Source organism: Hylobates moloch, unplaced genomic scaffold (assembly GCF_009828535.3).
Source record: "Hylobates moloch isolate HMO894 unplaced genomic scaffold, HMol_V3 SCAFFOLD_67, whole genome shotgun sequence".
In the NCBI taxonomy this organism is placed as follows: Eukaryota; Metazoa; Chordata; class Mammalia; order Primates; family Hylobatidae; genus Hylobates; species Hylobates moloch.
Genome location: NW_026652342.1, coordinates 157,205 through 174,264, shown reverse-complemented (window position 1 = coordinate 174,264; position 17,060 = coordinate 157,205). Strand labels below are relative to the sequence as shown.

Genomic DNA, 17,060 nt, shown 5'->3' with positions numbered 1-17,060 from the left:
TTCTTTCTTTCTTTCTTTCTTTCTTTCTTTCTTTCTTTCTTTCTTTCTTTTTCATTCTCTACCTAGAGTACTCTCGTTTTTTGCAGGCAGGATAATTTTTTTTCTTGACATTAGACCTTTGTAGTGTGCTCCAAACCTGGGTATTAATTGTTCTAAAACTTTTAACAAAATTAAAGTTTATCGGCCAGGTATAGTGGCTCATGCCTGTAATCCCAGCACTTTGGGAGGCCAAGATGGGCGGATCACGAGGTCAGGAGATCGAGACCATCCTGGCTGACACGGTGAAACCCCGTCTCTACTAAAAATACAAAAAATATTAGCGGGGTGTGGTGGCGGGCGCCTGCCTGTAGTCCCAGCTACTCGGGAGGCTGAGGCAGGAGAATGGTGTGAACCCAGGAGGCGTAGCTTGCAGTGAGCTGAGATCGCACCACTGCACTCCAGCCTGGGTGACAGAGCGAGACTCTGTCTGAAGAAAAAAAAAAAAGTTTATCTTGCCTTTCCTATATGTTAAGTTCTGTCCTCTCCTTCATCTTGTAGTTCTAGTGTCATTGTGAACAAAGGTGCCACACTTTAGTCTTGTGTATAGAATTCCTTCCACAGCTAACCTATTCTTTAGAGTTTGGGTGAATTTAAGCCTCTTCTTCATCTGTACAAGTTGCAGAGGAAATATTTTCACCAAACCACAAGATGGGCTAATGATTTCATTTCCAATTACTAGGTCTAACAATAATAGTAGAACAAGAGTTGAAAAACACACATGCATTTCAGATAATACCAAACATGCCTTATTGGCTCTCAGAACAATTTTTGAATCACTTTAAAGGTAATCTGCTGGATGTATTTCTAAATAGCTCTCGGTCATTTAAGGGATCTTAAAAATATTTTCCACTTGATAAAGCACAGATAATATTAGTGAAGAAAGTTGTATTTGCAGGTTAGAATGCAGCAGGTTAAAAATAGAAAATGTGCTGGCCTGGGCATCTGAAGAGCTGGTTTCTTGCCCAGACTTCTGTGTGACTTTACCTGCATCCCTAATGTGTCTCTTTTCTACTGTTACCAGCTACCTGTCTATGCAATAACTTACGAGAACACGTGTTCAAGTTTGAGCCCTATAAAAATACTATAAAAAATATAAACTTTAATTCAGAAACTTACAGCAAAACGTTGCCTCACCTATAAAATAACTATGTAACTTGTGATTTAATTTGAAATCAGTCATTTCCAAAAAATGTTAAAATGCATATTGTATAATTGTATAGTAAAATATGCTTTTTATTTTCCCTGTTTAGATGAATTTCAGTTTTTAAATGCTAATGAACATATATATAGTTGTATGCATTATATAAATTCAATCTCCATGAAATGAATTGACAGGTTGAACCTATCCAAAATATTCTTTTTTATTGATATAACAGTATTTTCCTAATATATTCTATTATTTTTTAATGTGTATGCTGTCCTTTGAAATCTGAATATTCAATTTCAAAACATCAATTCTATATATTTGATAAATCTCAAAATGCATATTTCTTTCAATGTTTTTTTTTTTTTTAATTTTGAGACAGAGTCTCACTTTGTTGCCCAGGCTGGAGTGCAGTGGCACGATCTCGGCTTGCTGCAACCTTCGTCTCCTGGGCTCAAGCGATTCTCCTGCCTCAGCCTCTCGAGTAGCTGGAATTACAGGTGCCCGGCACCATGCCCAGCTAATTTTTGTATTTTTAGTAGAGGCAGGATTTCACCTTGTTGGCCAGGCTGGCCTTGAACTCCTGACCTCAATTGATCCATCTTCTTCGTCCTCTGGGAAGTGCTGGGATTATGGGTGTGAGCCACTGCACCTAGCCATCAATGTATTTCTTTTATTAAAAAGTAAAATGAGATATTTTATTTTGGTGGAGGAAAAGTTTTAGACAAATAAAAGTCTGAAGTTTTGCCTCATTCATAACATTGACATAAGGAACAAGAACCAAATATAACAGAAAGAATATCTCTTCTCTATATTTTAATTTTAAAAATTTATTAATACATATAATATAAACTCATAATACATAGATACTTTGATTATATATTATAAATAACAGAAATATGTATTTTCAAACCTAGTCATCAGGTTTTTATTTTTTCCCCCTTCAACATTATTTGAAAAAATAGCCATGGGTGACTTCATTCCCCCTTTACTTCATAAGTTGGCTGCTGCAGACACTAAAAGTTATCTCCCAGTATTTCCAACTTGACAACGGTCTCAGTGAAATTTTAGGGACATATAACTAAGAACAAATTTGGGGTGATTTATATAAAAACATTAAAACGGGAAATACATAGTAATAAATAAAGCTAAGTTATTAAATAAGCTCCTTATTATTTAGAATCTAAAGAAAAAGAGGTAAGGAGAATTTAAATGTATAGGCTCCATAAAACTAAATAGCTAATAACAAGAATTTTTTTTTCAAAATTACTTACAGGATATTCATCTGGCTTCTGTAGATTAACCCCAATCTCTTAAACTTTATACATTTATGTGACTTTACATTGATAATTGGTCTTTGTAATGACTTTGAATTACTGTATGGTCCTGGAGTATTTTCAAAATCTTCAAAGTAAGATTAGAGTATTGTTACAGGATACTTGGGGTGTTGCTTGGCCAGCCGGAAACCTCTGTGGCCAGTGGCGTCTTTGCCCGGATTTTGCTCTGGTCCTCTGGGTTTGTTTCGCCCACTTGGCCTGGCAGGCTGTGTCAGCTTGCATTACCTGCCTGGATCCCACTCAAAGTGGTGAATAGTATGTGAGCGAGCGTGGGGTCCAGCTGCTGTGCACAGGCGGGCATGCTGGCAGCAGTGGGGCGGGCAGCTCCAGGCGTACTAGCTCCCTGCAAGGTTGCAGCCGGACTGGGCATACCATAAGCAGCTGCCATGGCTGACACAGGGGAATGTGATGTGGCACTCAGAAGCTTGGAGACATCAGGAACCACAGAGCTTTAAAGAGGATGTTACAGCCCTGGCTTGGGGAGCTCCTGGGTCTGGGCTCCCTGAAGGGCTGCAACTCTTCTCTGCTTCTCTCTTCTCTCCTCTCTCCTTCTTGTCGCCTGCAATGTGGTGAGCAAGGGGCATGGGTTTGTTTTTTTGGCAGGTCCCAAGTTCTTGTCCTGTGTCCAGGAAGAATGAGGTATGCAGACAAGTGGAGGGTGAGCAAGATGAAGAGGAACTTTACTGAGCAATAGAACAGCTCAGAGGGGACCCAGAGAGGGTAGCTCCTCTCCGTAGCCAGGGTGTCTAGACAGGTGTTCAGCTCTTAGCAGAGAGGGTAGCTCCTCTCTGCAGGCAGATTGTCCCAATGAGTGTTCAGCTCTCAGCAGAGAGGGGACCCTGAGGTGGGTAGCTCCTCTTGGCAGCTGGTCATCCTTTGTCTCTTCTGATCTGGCTGAGTCTGGGGCTTTTTATGGGCCTCAGAGGGGAGAAAGTGCCTGTGATTGGTCCATGGATGGCCATGGCAGGCCTGGAAAAAGCACCACAGGTTTCCACTGCCATCTGCAGGGACCAGCAGCCCAGCTCCCAGGCTTCAACCCCTCCCTGGCTTGAAGGTGGGGCTTCACCAGGGACCCACCTCCTTTCTCCCAGAAGCCTGTCTGCCTCCTGCTGCCATTCATGGTGCCCAGGCTGTTTGTGCCAAGGGGCGCAGGCCAATGCCAAGCACCCGTTGGTGCCCAAAGTCTGGAGGGGACTGAGGCAACGGGGCTGCTGTGTCCGTGATGCCTCCAGGGTGCGCACAACTGACCAGGCTGCAACAGCACCTGGGCTCGGCCCCAACCTTGCTCCAGGATTGGAGTGGGTGCCGGGAGCAGGGAGAGGCCAGGCAGTGGGAGCAGACATCTCTGACCCTGTTAGGGAAATGGGGGGCCTTCCCAGGCCCCCGAGAGTGCAGAGATGCCTGGGTACATGGCTGTGTCTGGGTGGCTGCAGCTGTACCCAGGATGGCAGGGCTCCTGCCTGCTTCTAGACCCCAAGAGCACAGGGAGGCCCAGGTCCACAGCCACGACCTGAGTGACCCCAGCTGCACCCAGGAGGGTGAGGCGCCTGCCTGCTCCCAACTCCCACCGGCTGTGTAGAGCGCAGCACCACCCTGGGCCCAGCTCCGCCTCAGGGCACCTCTCTGTCCGCCCCTCTGTGCCCAACCGTGCTGCTCCCCCACTGTCAGGTGAGGCGGCCGGGCCCCATCAAAACAGCTCCCAGAGTGGCGGTCTCTGGGGGACTCCCAGGAGTGGGTTCTGCACACTGCCCACCTTCTCTCTGCATTTTCCCTGCTGCAGTGGCAGGTGAGGGGCAGGTGGCCTGGCAACCCCAGCCAACCCTGCCCAAGCAAACCTGATGCTCTTGGTACCGGCTTCACGAGTCCCCAGCTGCACCTTCAGCCACGTGCTGGTGGGCTCCTGAGACCTGTGGGGAGGGCGGTTGAGGCCATGGCAGAGGCTCCAGGCCTGGAAGCGGGTCCTGCCCAGCTGTGCAAGGGTGTGGGTGGTGCAGTAGGTTGCCTTGGGGATCTGGACGGCCCGTTGCTGCCATCAGTATTATAGATATATATCTAGCAACTTGCCCACCTCAATATAGTATGCTTAGTTCTCACTGTATGATACTTACCATAAGCTAATTATCTCACTTATATACAAGCCATGCACACCAACTGCAACAGTCCTTCTTGGCTGGGTGCAGTGGCTCACACCTGTAATCCCAGCACTTTGGGAGGCCAAGACGGGTAGATCACTTGAGCTCAGGAGTTCCAGACCATCCTTGGCAACATGGCAAGTCCCTGTCTCTACAAACAGTACAAAAATTAGACAGTCGTAGTGGCATGGCACCTGTGATCTCAGCTACTGGGGATGCTGAAGTGGGAGGATCGCTTGAGCCTGGGAAGGTGAGGCTGCAGTGAGCCGAGATCATGACACTGCACTCCAGCCTGGGTGACAGGGTGAGACCCTGTCTCAAAAAAAACCCACAACACACACAAAAGAACAGTCTTTCCTGTATAAAGTAAAATGAAAGGACCAAGTGAATAAAAGGTACATAGATACGTACACACACACACACACACACACACACACACACACACACACTCTTGCTTACCCCTAAAAAGCCCGCCCACTGCAGGAGTGGCTAGAGTGGTATAGTAGCGCTCTGACCTTTTCTACATGATGTGACCAGTCGAGAAATTAGATGTTCATTTTACATCTTTACTCATCTGGGAGGTTTTCAGTCCTGCGGCATTTACATCCTTGTAATAATAAAGATGCCGATGGTGTTGTACTGCTCTTTAGCCAACAGCCATGAGCAGGCACACCTCCGCCTTTCTAGTCTACGCTCACCCATAATTTACATAAGAAGCACAAGTATATTTGAATTCTGTGACATTGAGCTCTCAGAAATCTGAATGAAGCGGTTCTGATAATGCCTGACCAAAGATTAGTCACTTCCATACTGTATCACTAACTAATTATGTTTGTGACCAGCTGAAGAATGTCAAGGAAGGTGGGAGAATGGCGTCGGGGCCCCAGTTATTAGGGTCCTTGCCCTTTCACTGTGGGAAGAAGTTTCCAGTGACGAGGAAGTCAGGAGCTTGGACTGCTTCTCTTGAAATCTAATCCACATCTTGAAAATTGTGCTTCCTTGCTACATCTTGGGTATAAACAGGGCTACAGCTCTTCTGAAAGGGACACTCAGGCACATTAACATAGACAACCCAGCATCTTAAAATATTACTCGAAGAGGTAATGGATAGTTAGGTGAACACATGGAGTGGCAAACTGCCCGAGGATCAAAAATCTGAAAGATCTGAAACCTGTGTCAAATCCAGAGTTCCCATGAGGCACTCTTTTTTTTGTTTTGTTTTGTTTTTTTGAGATGGAGTCTCACTTTGTCGCCCAGGCTGGAGTGTAGTGGCATGATCTTGGCTCACTGCAACCTCTGCCTCCAGGGTTCAAGCGATTCTCCTGCCTCAGGCTTCCGAGTAGCTGGGACTACAGGTGCGTGCCCCCTGTCCAGCTAATTTTTGTATTTTTAGTAGAGACGGGGTTTCACCTTGTTGACCAGGTTGGTCTCAATCTCTTCTCTTCACTGCTTGCCTTGGCCTCCCAAAGTGCTGGGATTACAGGCGTGAGCCACTGCGCCTGGCTATGGAGGCACTCACCTTTCTAGGAAAACCTGTGCCTCAGACTGTGCTGAATTAAAACCTCCTAATAGTCTATGTCTTCTACCATTTTTTTTCTTTTTTTTTCTTTTTCTTTTTTTTTTTGAGACAGAGTCTTGCTCTGTCACCCAGGCTGGAGTGCAGTGGTGCGATCTCGGTTCACTGCAAGCTCTGCCTCCCAGGTTCACGCCATTCTCCTTCCTCAGTCTCCCGAGTAGCTGGGATTACAGGCACCTGCCACTGCACCTGGCTAATTTTTTTTTGTATTTTTAGTAGAGACGGTGTTTCACCGTGGTCTCGATCTCCTGACTTTGTGATCTGCCCGCCTTGGCCTCCCAAAGTGCTGGGATTACAGGCGTGAGCCACCGCACCCGGCCCATTTTGTTTCTTTTTAATCATGCCTATGGCCTGAACCCATGGTGCTCATGACACACCATTCTCCTGCTTCAAAACAGAGCTGATTAGTATTTAATTATTGTATTTAGTTTGTTAGAAACAAATTAACCATCTGTCATTATTTCTAGTAGTAACTTTTATCTTTGGAAGGCAAAAGCCAGGTTTTCTTTTAAGGTTAAATTATTTTATGCTTAAGGTCTTATGGGAGTTGTTTATAGAATGAAAGAAAATTCTTTTGCATGTGACATTTACAAAATAATATTAGGAGACTAAAAGACCGTAAATTAAAATAATGTATTTTTTGAATTTATAAGCTTAAATCCAAGTATGTGTATTTATTGTGTCCAGAATAATGAAAATGGAGGAATAATTTTGATACATTTCATACAATTTAAAATAATAAATTTGGTGGCCTTAATATTAACAATACATAATTAAAATGTATACTAGAACTACTAATACGTTATTCTGAAGAGAATATATTATTTTTTAATTAACTTTATTAAATACTAAACAAAAGTAAGGAATAATGAAGCCATGTAATATTCAAAAACATAATTAGAATTAAGTGTCTCCTATGAAATATTCACAAAAAAAGAAAAATTGTTGGGCTATGTGCATTTCCATAATAAATAGTAGCACTCTTACAATGTATCAAAAATAATTATTGTCCTAAAATTTAAGAAATTATCTTTTAGAAGCATTCTTCTTGTCAGCTGCGCTTAAAACGTCTGCATCATCTTTTTAAAATTTTTATCTAGTGTCTGATACATACAAAGAATGTGTGTCATAATTAATATTTAAATACTAATACATACAACAAAATGAACATCATGAACTGACCACTCAAGCTGAGAATTGGAACATTACTATTATTATTATTTTTTGAGGCGGAGTTTTGCTGTGTCACCCAGGCTGGAGTCAGTGGCACGATCTCGGCTCACTGCAAGCTCCGCCTCCCGGGTTCACACCATTCTCCTGCCTCATCCTCCCGAGTAGCTGGGACTACAGGCGCCCACCACCATGCCTGGCTAATTTTTTGTATTTTTAGTAGAGACGGGGTTTCACCATGTTAGCCAGGATGGTCTTGATCTCCTGACGTGGTGATCCACCCGCCTTGGCCTCCCAAAGTGCTGGGATTACAGGCGTGAGCCACCATGCCCGGCCAAGAATTGGAACATTATTAAAATTGCTGCCTGTACCTGTGCGCTCCTTCCTTTCCCATATTTCTGACCACCCTTCCCCAGAGTTAACAGTTATTCATAATTGTGTGTTGATAGTTACCTAACAATGTTTTATGGCTTTGTTGTACATATATATATTCTCTGAACAAAATATTGTTTATTTTTGTTTTTGAACTTTGTAAAAATGGTTGCATGTTGTAGGTAATCTGATTTGCATTTTTCATTCAGTGTCTTATGTTTAAGATTCACCCAATGTGTTGTGCACAGCTCTGGTTAATTCATTTTGCTGTATATAATATTCCATTGTATCAAGATAAATCAGTGACAACCATGAGGGACAAGCTGAGTTATGGTACAAATACTGCCCTGTACATTCTTGGGCATGTGCCTAGTGTTCATGTGTAAGAGATTCTCAACACATATAGCTTATGAACGTGTCCAACTTTCCGAGGTAGTGCCAAGTTAACTTACAGTAGGGTTTTATCACCTTACACCGAAATCAGTAATGTGTAAGAGTACCCATTGATACACATTCTTGCCAGCATTTGGTATTGTCAGACTTCTTAATTTTTGCAAATATGGTGATTGTAAAATGATATCAAAATAGCCTTAATTTGCATTTGTGATGACTAATGAAGTTGGGCACCTTTTCATGTTTACCATTAAAATGTTGCCTTTTATGATGTGCCTGGTCATGTATTGTTTTACTTATTTTCTGTTGGGTTATTTATCTTTTACTTGTTGATATACTTTAGACATTATGAATAATATTCTTTTGTAAGTTACATATGTTGCAGATGTTCCCTTCCAGTTTGTGATTTAGTTTTTCGTTCTTTCTTGCGTCTTTTGATGAACAAACGTTCTTAATTGTATTGCAATCTAATTCATGAGTCTTTTAAAGTTAGTGCCCTTTAAGTCATGCCTTTCCTTACTTTGAAGTCATAAAGCCATCTCCCATATTTTTAAAAGTTTTGTCTTACGTTTGGTCTCTCATCCACTAAGAATTGATTAAAAAAAACAGTTTTATTGAGATATAATTGCCATTCCATACAATTCACCTATTCACACTGCACAATTCAGTGGTTTTCAGTATCTTCAGGGTTGCAAAACCATCATCATCATTAACTGTGTCACCTGTCTCCAAAAACTCAGACTCATTAATGGTCAGTCTTCATTTCCAGTCAACACTCCCAGACTTAGACAATCCACTAATCTAATCTATCTCTATAGATGTGCCTGTTTCAGATATTTCATGTAAAATATTGGAATCACACAATATGTTGTGACTGGCTTCCTTCACTCAGCATGTTTTCAAGGTTCATTCCTACTGTAGCATGTATTAGTTCTGCATTTCTCTTTATTGCTGAATAATATTCCACTGTGTGGATATACTGTATCTCATTTGCGCATTCATCAATCGATGGACATTTTGGTGGTTTTTCCTCTGGGGCTGTTATGAAAATTGCTGCTATGAACATCCATGTTACAAGTTTTTGTGTTAACATAGGTTATATTTCTCTTGGATATACACCTAAAAATGGAAATAACTTATTTTTGTCCATTGTGTGAGATGGGGGCCTGCTTTTATTTTTCCCAATGTGAATAACTTCTTTTGTCAGCATAATTTTTAGAATACATTGGCTTGTCACATCCCCACTACACTGTAATGCCAGCTCTGTCCAGTGTGAGCCTGTTTCTAGGCTCTCAATTCTGTTTCATTGGTCAATTTTTTTCTGTTCTCTATGATAAGACTATACTGTGTTGATTATGATAACATTATGTTAGACCCAAATTTCTTGTAGGGAATATCACACCACCTGTTCTTTTTAGGGGTGTCATGGTACTATGTTTGTCCCTGTACATATTAGATTCACCTTGTCAGGTTTCTTGAAAGCTTTTCTTGAAGTTTTAATTGGACTTACACTCCAGATTAATCTGCAGAGAACTGATGAAGAGACTTCCATTACCCTAATATATCTCTTAGTTATTTAGATCTTCCTTTTATGTCTTTCAAAAAGCCTTATATTTTTTTCCTTAGGGTTTTGCACATCTTTTGATAGGCTTATTTCTAAGATTCTTTGTTGTCATAGTTGTAAATGTTTATAATTTTTTGCTGACGTATAAAAACTGCAGTTGCTTTTTTAACATTGATCATTTATTCAGACATCACTCTAAGCTCTTATTATTTCTAATAATTTGTACATTCATTTTCATTTTTTATATATACTGTCATGGCATCTACGATTAAAGATAGGTTTTTTGTTTTTTTTTTTTTTTTGAGATGGAGTCTCGCACTGTCTCCTGGGCTGGACTGCCGTGGCGCAATCTTGGCTCACTGCAACCTCTGCCTCCCGGGTTAAAGCAATTCTCCTGCCTCAGCCTTCCAAGTAGCTGGGATTACAGGCGCCCACTACCACGTCCAGCTAATTTTTTTTTTTTTGTATTTTTAGTAGAGACAGGGTTTCACTATGTTGACCAGGCTAGTCTCAAACTCCTGACCTCGTGATCCGCCTGCCTCGGCCTCCCAAAGTGCTGGGATTACAGGCATGAGCCACCGCACCTGGCCCAGTCTTTTTTTTTTTTATGTTCTTGTCATACACTTGTGAATACAAGTAATGATAGTAGACCTTCTTCTCTTCTTCCTCGTTTAAAAAGGATATTTTACAACTTCACAATAAAGAATGAATGAAATTTGATGAGTCTTTTGGCAAATACCTTTTATCTGGTTAAAGTGATCTTTTCTATTTCTATCTTGCTAAGAATTTTTGTTGTTTAATTTTATCAGATGTTTTTCTGTGTATTCAGATAATCATAATGTTTTTTCTCTTCTTTTTTTTTTTTTGAGATGGAGTCTCACCCTGTCACCCAGGCTGGAGTGCAATGGCACGATCTCAGCTCACTGCAACCTCTGCCTCCTGGGTTCAAACGATTCTTCTGCCTCAGCCTCCTGAATAGCTGGGATTACAGGCACCTGCCACCCTGCCCAGCTAATTTTTGTATTTTCAGTAGAGACAGGTTGCGCCATGTTGCCAGGCTGGTTTTGAACTCCTGACCTCGTGATCTGCCCACTTCGGCCTCCCAAAGTGCTAGGACTACAGGCATAAGCCACCGCACCTGGCCAGTGTTTTTTCTTTTAATGCATTGATGGAGTAAACTATATTATAGGTTATTTTCAGACGTTACATCAACCTTAGGTTACATTCAGTTGTTTCCATAAGATAAAATTAAGGTAAAATTAAAAGCACTTTGAATTGATCTCTAGAATTAGACCTAAAACAGTTTTGACACTTTTTACATTGGTACTATTTTGGGTGGGGATGAAGTGGTTATTGATGACAGTCCGGGTGAGTGGAAGATAGTTTACTGTATCTACTTTTGTGGCTTATAAATTCTTATCAATGTCAACGTATTTCCTAATCAAAAATAAATTCATAACATTTAAATTAAAATACTTAGAAATAATTGATAATGAAAATAGTACTTCTCAAATCTTGAAGGATGAAGCTAAAATGAGAGAAATGGGTACACTTAACCTGCCATTTATTTAAATGTTTAATTGTTAATGAAGTAGGCAACCAGCTTAAGAAGTTAGAAAAATGAAGTGTTCCTGTAGGACTGATCAAAGAACAAAGTGCAAATAAACAGTATTGGGAACAAAAATAAAGCTATGGTAATGTTATCAATAAAAGATATTAATAACATTAAATTTAGAAAGGATATATTGCAGATCATCAGAGATTAAAAAAATAAGGTATTAAAAAGCATTATGTCAATAATTGGAGAACCCAGGTGAAATGGACAAATTTCCAGGAATACATAAAATGCTATAAGAGGAAACAGGAAACTAAATAATCTAATATAATTAAGCAAATTTTAAAAAGAGTTAAAAATCTTTCAGCAAAGAAAACACTGAGTTCATATAATTTTACAGGTGAGTGCTATAAAAATCTCCCATGGGACAGGTCACTCTAGTCTTTTACAAACTTTTCCAGAGAAGAGAGAAAGAGAAAAATACTCTCAAACCAATTTAAAAGATTATAATATTGATAGAAAAGATGACTGATACAAGAAGAGAAATAAAAATTCCAGACCAACTCACTCATGAACACACATGTACAAATCTGGAATTATTAGCAAATCAAGTCCAATAATGTATAAAAATAAAGTATGTAATCACCAAGTTGTAGAGAATGCAAGGACATAGAAATTTACAAATGCCAACAAATACAAATTTAGGTGAAGAGGAAAAATTCCTAAACTATAAAAATTTACTAAAACTGACTCTGTAAAAGACCAGAAAATGTGAATCATCCTATAACCATCAGAAAAATTGAACTAGTGGTCAAAATTTTTTCCAGATATACAATATCAAGCCCAGATGGCCCTACTGGCCAGTTCCACTAAATATTTAAGAAACAAATAACTCATCTTATACTGATTCTTTCAGAGGATAAAAAAGGTAGCATCATTCAGCAACTCAATTTATGAGACTAGCATAACATCAATTTAAAAATATGCCAAGGAGAGTCCCCCACCCCCCCCCCAAAAAAACCTCAGGTCAATCTCTCAAAAATCATTTGCAAATTATTAGCAAACTGAATCCAGTAATATTATCTTATGGAAAAAATTGAATGTAACCTAAGGTTGATGTAACATTTGAAAATAACCTATAATATAGTTTACTCCATTAATGCATTAAAATAAAAAACATTGGCCAGGTGCGGTGACTTATGCCTGTAGTCCTAGCATTTTGTGAGGCCAAGGCGGGCGGATCACGAGGTCAGGAGTTCAGTTAGCAAGCCATCAATATCAAGACAAGACTCTACACCAGCAAAAAGATTAGGACTTAAGAATGGCTTAGATGATGGTTAACACTTCTTAGCAATAAGATATTTTAAATGAAGGAATGCACATTGTTTTTTAGACATAATCCTCACTGAATAAACTGCAAGCTTGTCCAACCCACCTTATTTTGCTGTTGTTCTGTTTTGTTTTGCTTTAGGCTTTTAGCAGCCAGAAGCCATGGTTTTTAAGTTTCTGTCTCTAGTGATAAGCAGAAAAGAGGGATGAGGAAGGGGCTTTACTGGCCCAACCAGAAACAGAAACTAAGAACCCATGACTGTATTTTCTCCCTTGGACACTCCTGAATAGTGTATAACTTTTATATGCGCTGGGAAACCAACCAGTTTATGTGACTCACTTTATGGAGATATTTGCTTCATTGAGATATTCACTTCATTGCAATATTTGCTTTATTGAGGTGGTCGGGAACCAAACCCACAGTATCTCTGTGATATGCCTGTCCTGGAAGGATGAAATACCAGGGAGCTACTAAATGTGACAAATATGCTAATAAATGGGAATTAAATTAAAATTGGGTGTGTGAAAATATAGAACAGTATCTACACAGTGATGACAATGTGCATAAAAATACTTTTATATACATTGACAGAGATTGAAATTCAATTTGGGATGGTCTCAGTGCTTTTGGAAAACTAACATTTTTGCTCATTTTAAAAAAATTTTCCTAGTGGGCACAATGTATCATATTTGGCTGGTGGTTACATTAAAAGCCCAGATTTTACCACTATGCAATATATCCAAGTAACGAAACTGTACTTATGCTCCCAAGTCTATAAAAATATTTGTATTTTTTAATTTTCAAAAAAGACATTATGGCCCTATGGCTTTTTATTGTGAACTTTGTACTAACCGTAGTGAAAATTAGGGGATAGAAATGCATAATAACAAATTAATAAAGTACAATAAATATGTACTCTTCCTTAAGATAAATTCTTAATACTTTGAGATGATACAGTATATGATAAAAAGCAGGCTTTCAAATCAGCTTGAGCTTGGATAAAATCTTTCCATATCTATTTTTCTCAGACTCTATTATTTAGATGTTGTCACTTCCTCTGTCCTCCACAAATATTAGCTTTTCTTTTACATTTTCTGTATTATATTTCTCTGCTGCCTCCCAGGGAGTTCTTCAATCTTACCATCCTTCCAATGCACAATTCTATTCTTTGGCTTCAGCTAACTTGCTCTTTTTCCTATCATTTTCACTTTTTCCTTCTTCTATGACTTATTAATTGCAGCTTCATGTCTGTAACTTCTTCCATTACACTTTTCAGTATATTAAGTATATATGTTACTATTTGTATGTTTATTATAGACTTTTTTTGGAGATAAGATCTCCTTCTGTCACCCAGGCTGGAGTACAGGGTATGACCATGGTTCACTGCAGCCTCCTGGGCTCAATTGATCTTCTCTCCTCAGCCTCCTGAGTAGCTGGGACTACAGGTGCACCCCACCACACCTGACTCATTTTTGTATTATCTGTAGAGAAGGAGCCTCACTATATTGTCAAGGCTGGTCTTGAACTCCTAGGCTCAAGCAATCCACCTGCCTTGGCCTCTCAAAGTGCTGTAATTACAGGCATAAGCCAACACACCCGGCCTATTACGCACTTAAAAAATTCTTGTTTCATCTGTTCCAATTATACTGCTCAGATAATATATGTTATTTAGGTGTCTCTTTTTGGTAGTAGTTTTGCTCCTTAGGTTTATTTACTTTGGCCAGGGAGCCCATTTTCCCCTGGGACTATCAGATATCCCGACTGGGGAAGAGCAGAAGGCCCATCTTTAGTCCCTGACCTGTTGGATGAGCTTATGGAAGGATGAGATTATGAACCCCAAGACAGAGCCCTTCATTGCCGTACCACTCCCTTTCACAGTTACTTCATCAGGAAAACCTGCTGCTCGGGAATTTACCTAAGCTCCTGGAAATAAGTGTCTAATGACTGAGTCACTAGTCCTGGGAGTTTGGAGGGAAGTGTTTGGAAGGGAGAATACCCAGGAAGTTCAGAGAATTCTGCGCCTGTTTTCTTCAACTCCTCACCCAAGGAGGGCTTTGCTTTCCTTGGTATTGACTGACTGATGTCAACACTATGTTGAGTTCTTGCTCCCAACATGGTAATGGAACAGATATGATTTTACCTGGCAACAAAAGAGAGAGACAAGAGCAGAAAGTAAAGCATTCCTGCAACCCACCTTCTTACAGCGGTTTTCTATTATTTTCTTCTCCAGGCTGTACCCCCTTAGGACTGTTTTTATTCCACCCAGGAGCTTCTCAAAATTTGCTTTTGTTTTGTTTATTATTGTTATAATCATTAGTATCTCAGATTCGTGCTTCCTGTGCTTTCTCCAGGATTGATTTTGGGGAAGGGAGCCAGCAGCCCATCCTTGTCTGCCGTGTTGATATCCCTGAGCTTTTTTTAAAAAAAAGAATGTTCTGCCTCCCAAACATGTAACTGTTGTCACTGCTAAAGTCTGTCTGCTTTCAGAAGATGTATCCTCTATTTCAGAATCTGATTGCATTGACTATCTCTTCTCTTGGGTTCAAAAGAATCATTATAAAACAAAGAACAAAAGGTAAAAGACTGTTTTCATGGACAGTTGATCCACAGCTGATTATTGATATACTGATATCAATCTATGAAATAGAGAAACAAATAGATGTTAAAACATTGCATAGATTTCCTGAAGAAAAAATAACTAATTTTTCCACTACAGGTTTACAAGTTTCAGCCTTTTATATAAAGTCCTCTCACACATTCCTTTGGGACTAGTTCAAGTAAGCTTTTCTTAGAAAGGCCGGATAAAAATGGGACATCCTATCACCTCCAGCCTCGAAGGCTCAGATTTATTACTGTAAAGCATTTTCTTTCCTCTAACACAAATGTTACTGTTCTAGATGTCTTTTCCAGTCTAGTGTAGAGAGGCCACAGGGTTAATAGTTGAGCTAATGTATACTGAACACAATCCAAAATAAGATGCCTGGTGCAAAGTAAACACTCAAAATTATAGCAATTATTATTTATCATGTAGAAATCACAAAATTGTTAAAATTAAAAATAGGATGAATATAATATTTATATTGAAAATGAAATAATTCTTCTAGATATTTTGACGAAAGCAACTTCTCATCATTTAGCTTTGTATTCATCTTCCCAGCATCATAATGTGACATTTGGATTCCTGTCACTTTTTTATTTTTCTGGTTTCCAGTCAAGGAAATGTTGGTTTAGGCTGTGCTTGTTGAACGTACATTAGGCATGAAATGAAACATTTATCATTGTGTTTTGGAAAATGTTGCATTGCTGGCTAATGTGTTAGTGGCAATAAGTAAGTGACAGAAGATTTCAACAATGTAACAAGCTTGATATGATAGGCATGTATAGGATACAGCACTGAAAACTGTAGAAAATACAGAACAGACATTTCTTAGCAATCATACATAAAGCTTTTAAAAAATTGACTATATAACTTGCCATCAAACATTCTCAAAATTTGCAAAGAATTAATGGGAGATAGACTACATTCTTTGGCCACGATGCAATTAGAAGTGAATGACAAAACAATAACCACTGAAGTCCATTTCCTGAGTTGAATGGTGTGCCTCTCAAAATTTCCTGTCTACACAGAACCGGAAATAGAATTTTTTTTTTTTTGACATGGAGTCTCGCTCTGTTGCCCAGGCTGGAATGCAGTGGCGCAATTTCAGCTCACTGCAACCGCCACCTCCCAGGTTCAAGCAGTTCTCTGCCTCTGCCTTCCAAGCAGCTGGGATTACAGGTGCCCACCACCATGCCCAGCTAAGTTTTGCATTTTCAGTAGAGACAGGGTTTCACCATCTTGGCCAGGCTGGTCTTGAACTCCTGACCTTGTGGTCCACCCGCCTTGGCCTCCCAAAGTGCTGGGATTACAGACGTGAGTCACTGCACCTGGCCGGAAATAGAATCTTTGCAGATGTAATCAAGTTAGGATTAGGTGATGCTGGATTAAGGTGGGCCCTAAATCCAGTATGACCAGTGTCCTTATAAAATAAGGCACCACAGAGACATAGACACCCAGAGAGAACAAAACCATCTGAAGACAAAGGCACTGATTGGAATGATGCATTTACACACCAAGGCACAGTGATTGTCAGGAAATACCAGAAGCTAGGAGACAGGCATGGAACAGCTTCTCCTTCAGAGTTTCCAGAAGGAACCAACTCTGCCAACACCTTGATTTTAAGACTTCTAGCCTCCAGAACTATGAGAGAATAAAATTCTGTATTCTGTTCTTTTAAGCCATTTAGTTTGCGCTACTTTGTTATGGCAACCCTGGGAAACTAATATGTCCCATATGCTTGGGAATTAAGAAACATACTTCTAAATGGTTCATAAGTCAAAGACAAAAATCATAATGGAAGTTAAAAAGTATTTTGAACTAAATGATAATGAAAATACCACATATCTAA

At 39.9% G+C, this 17,060-nt stretch overlaps 1 protein-coding gene across 3 annotated transcripts in view; it reads left to right on the top strand.

Moving 5' to 3' along the window:
- LOC116463810 (centrosomal protein of 112 kDa) overlaps positions 1-17,060 on the top strand; it is a 390,683-nt gene that overhangs the window by 233,997 nt on the left and 139,626 nt on the right. The window lies entirely within an intron of this gene.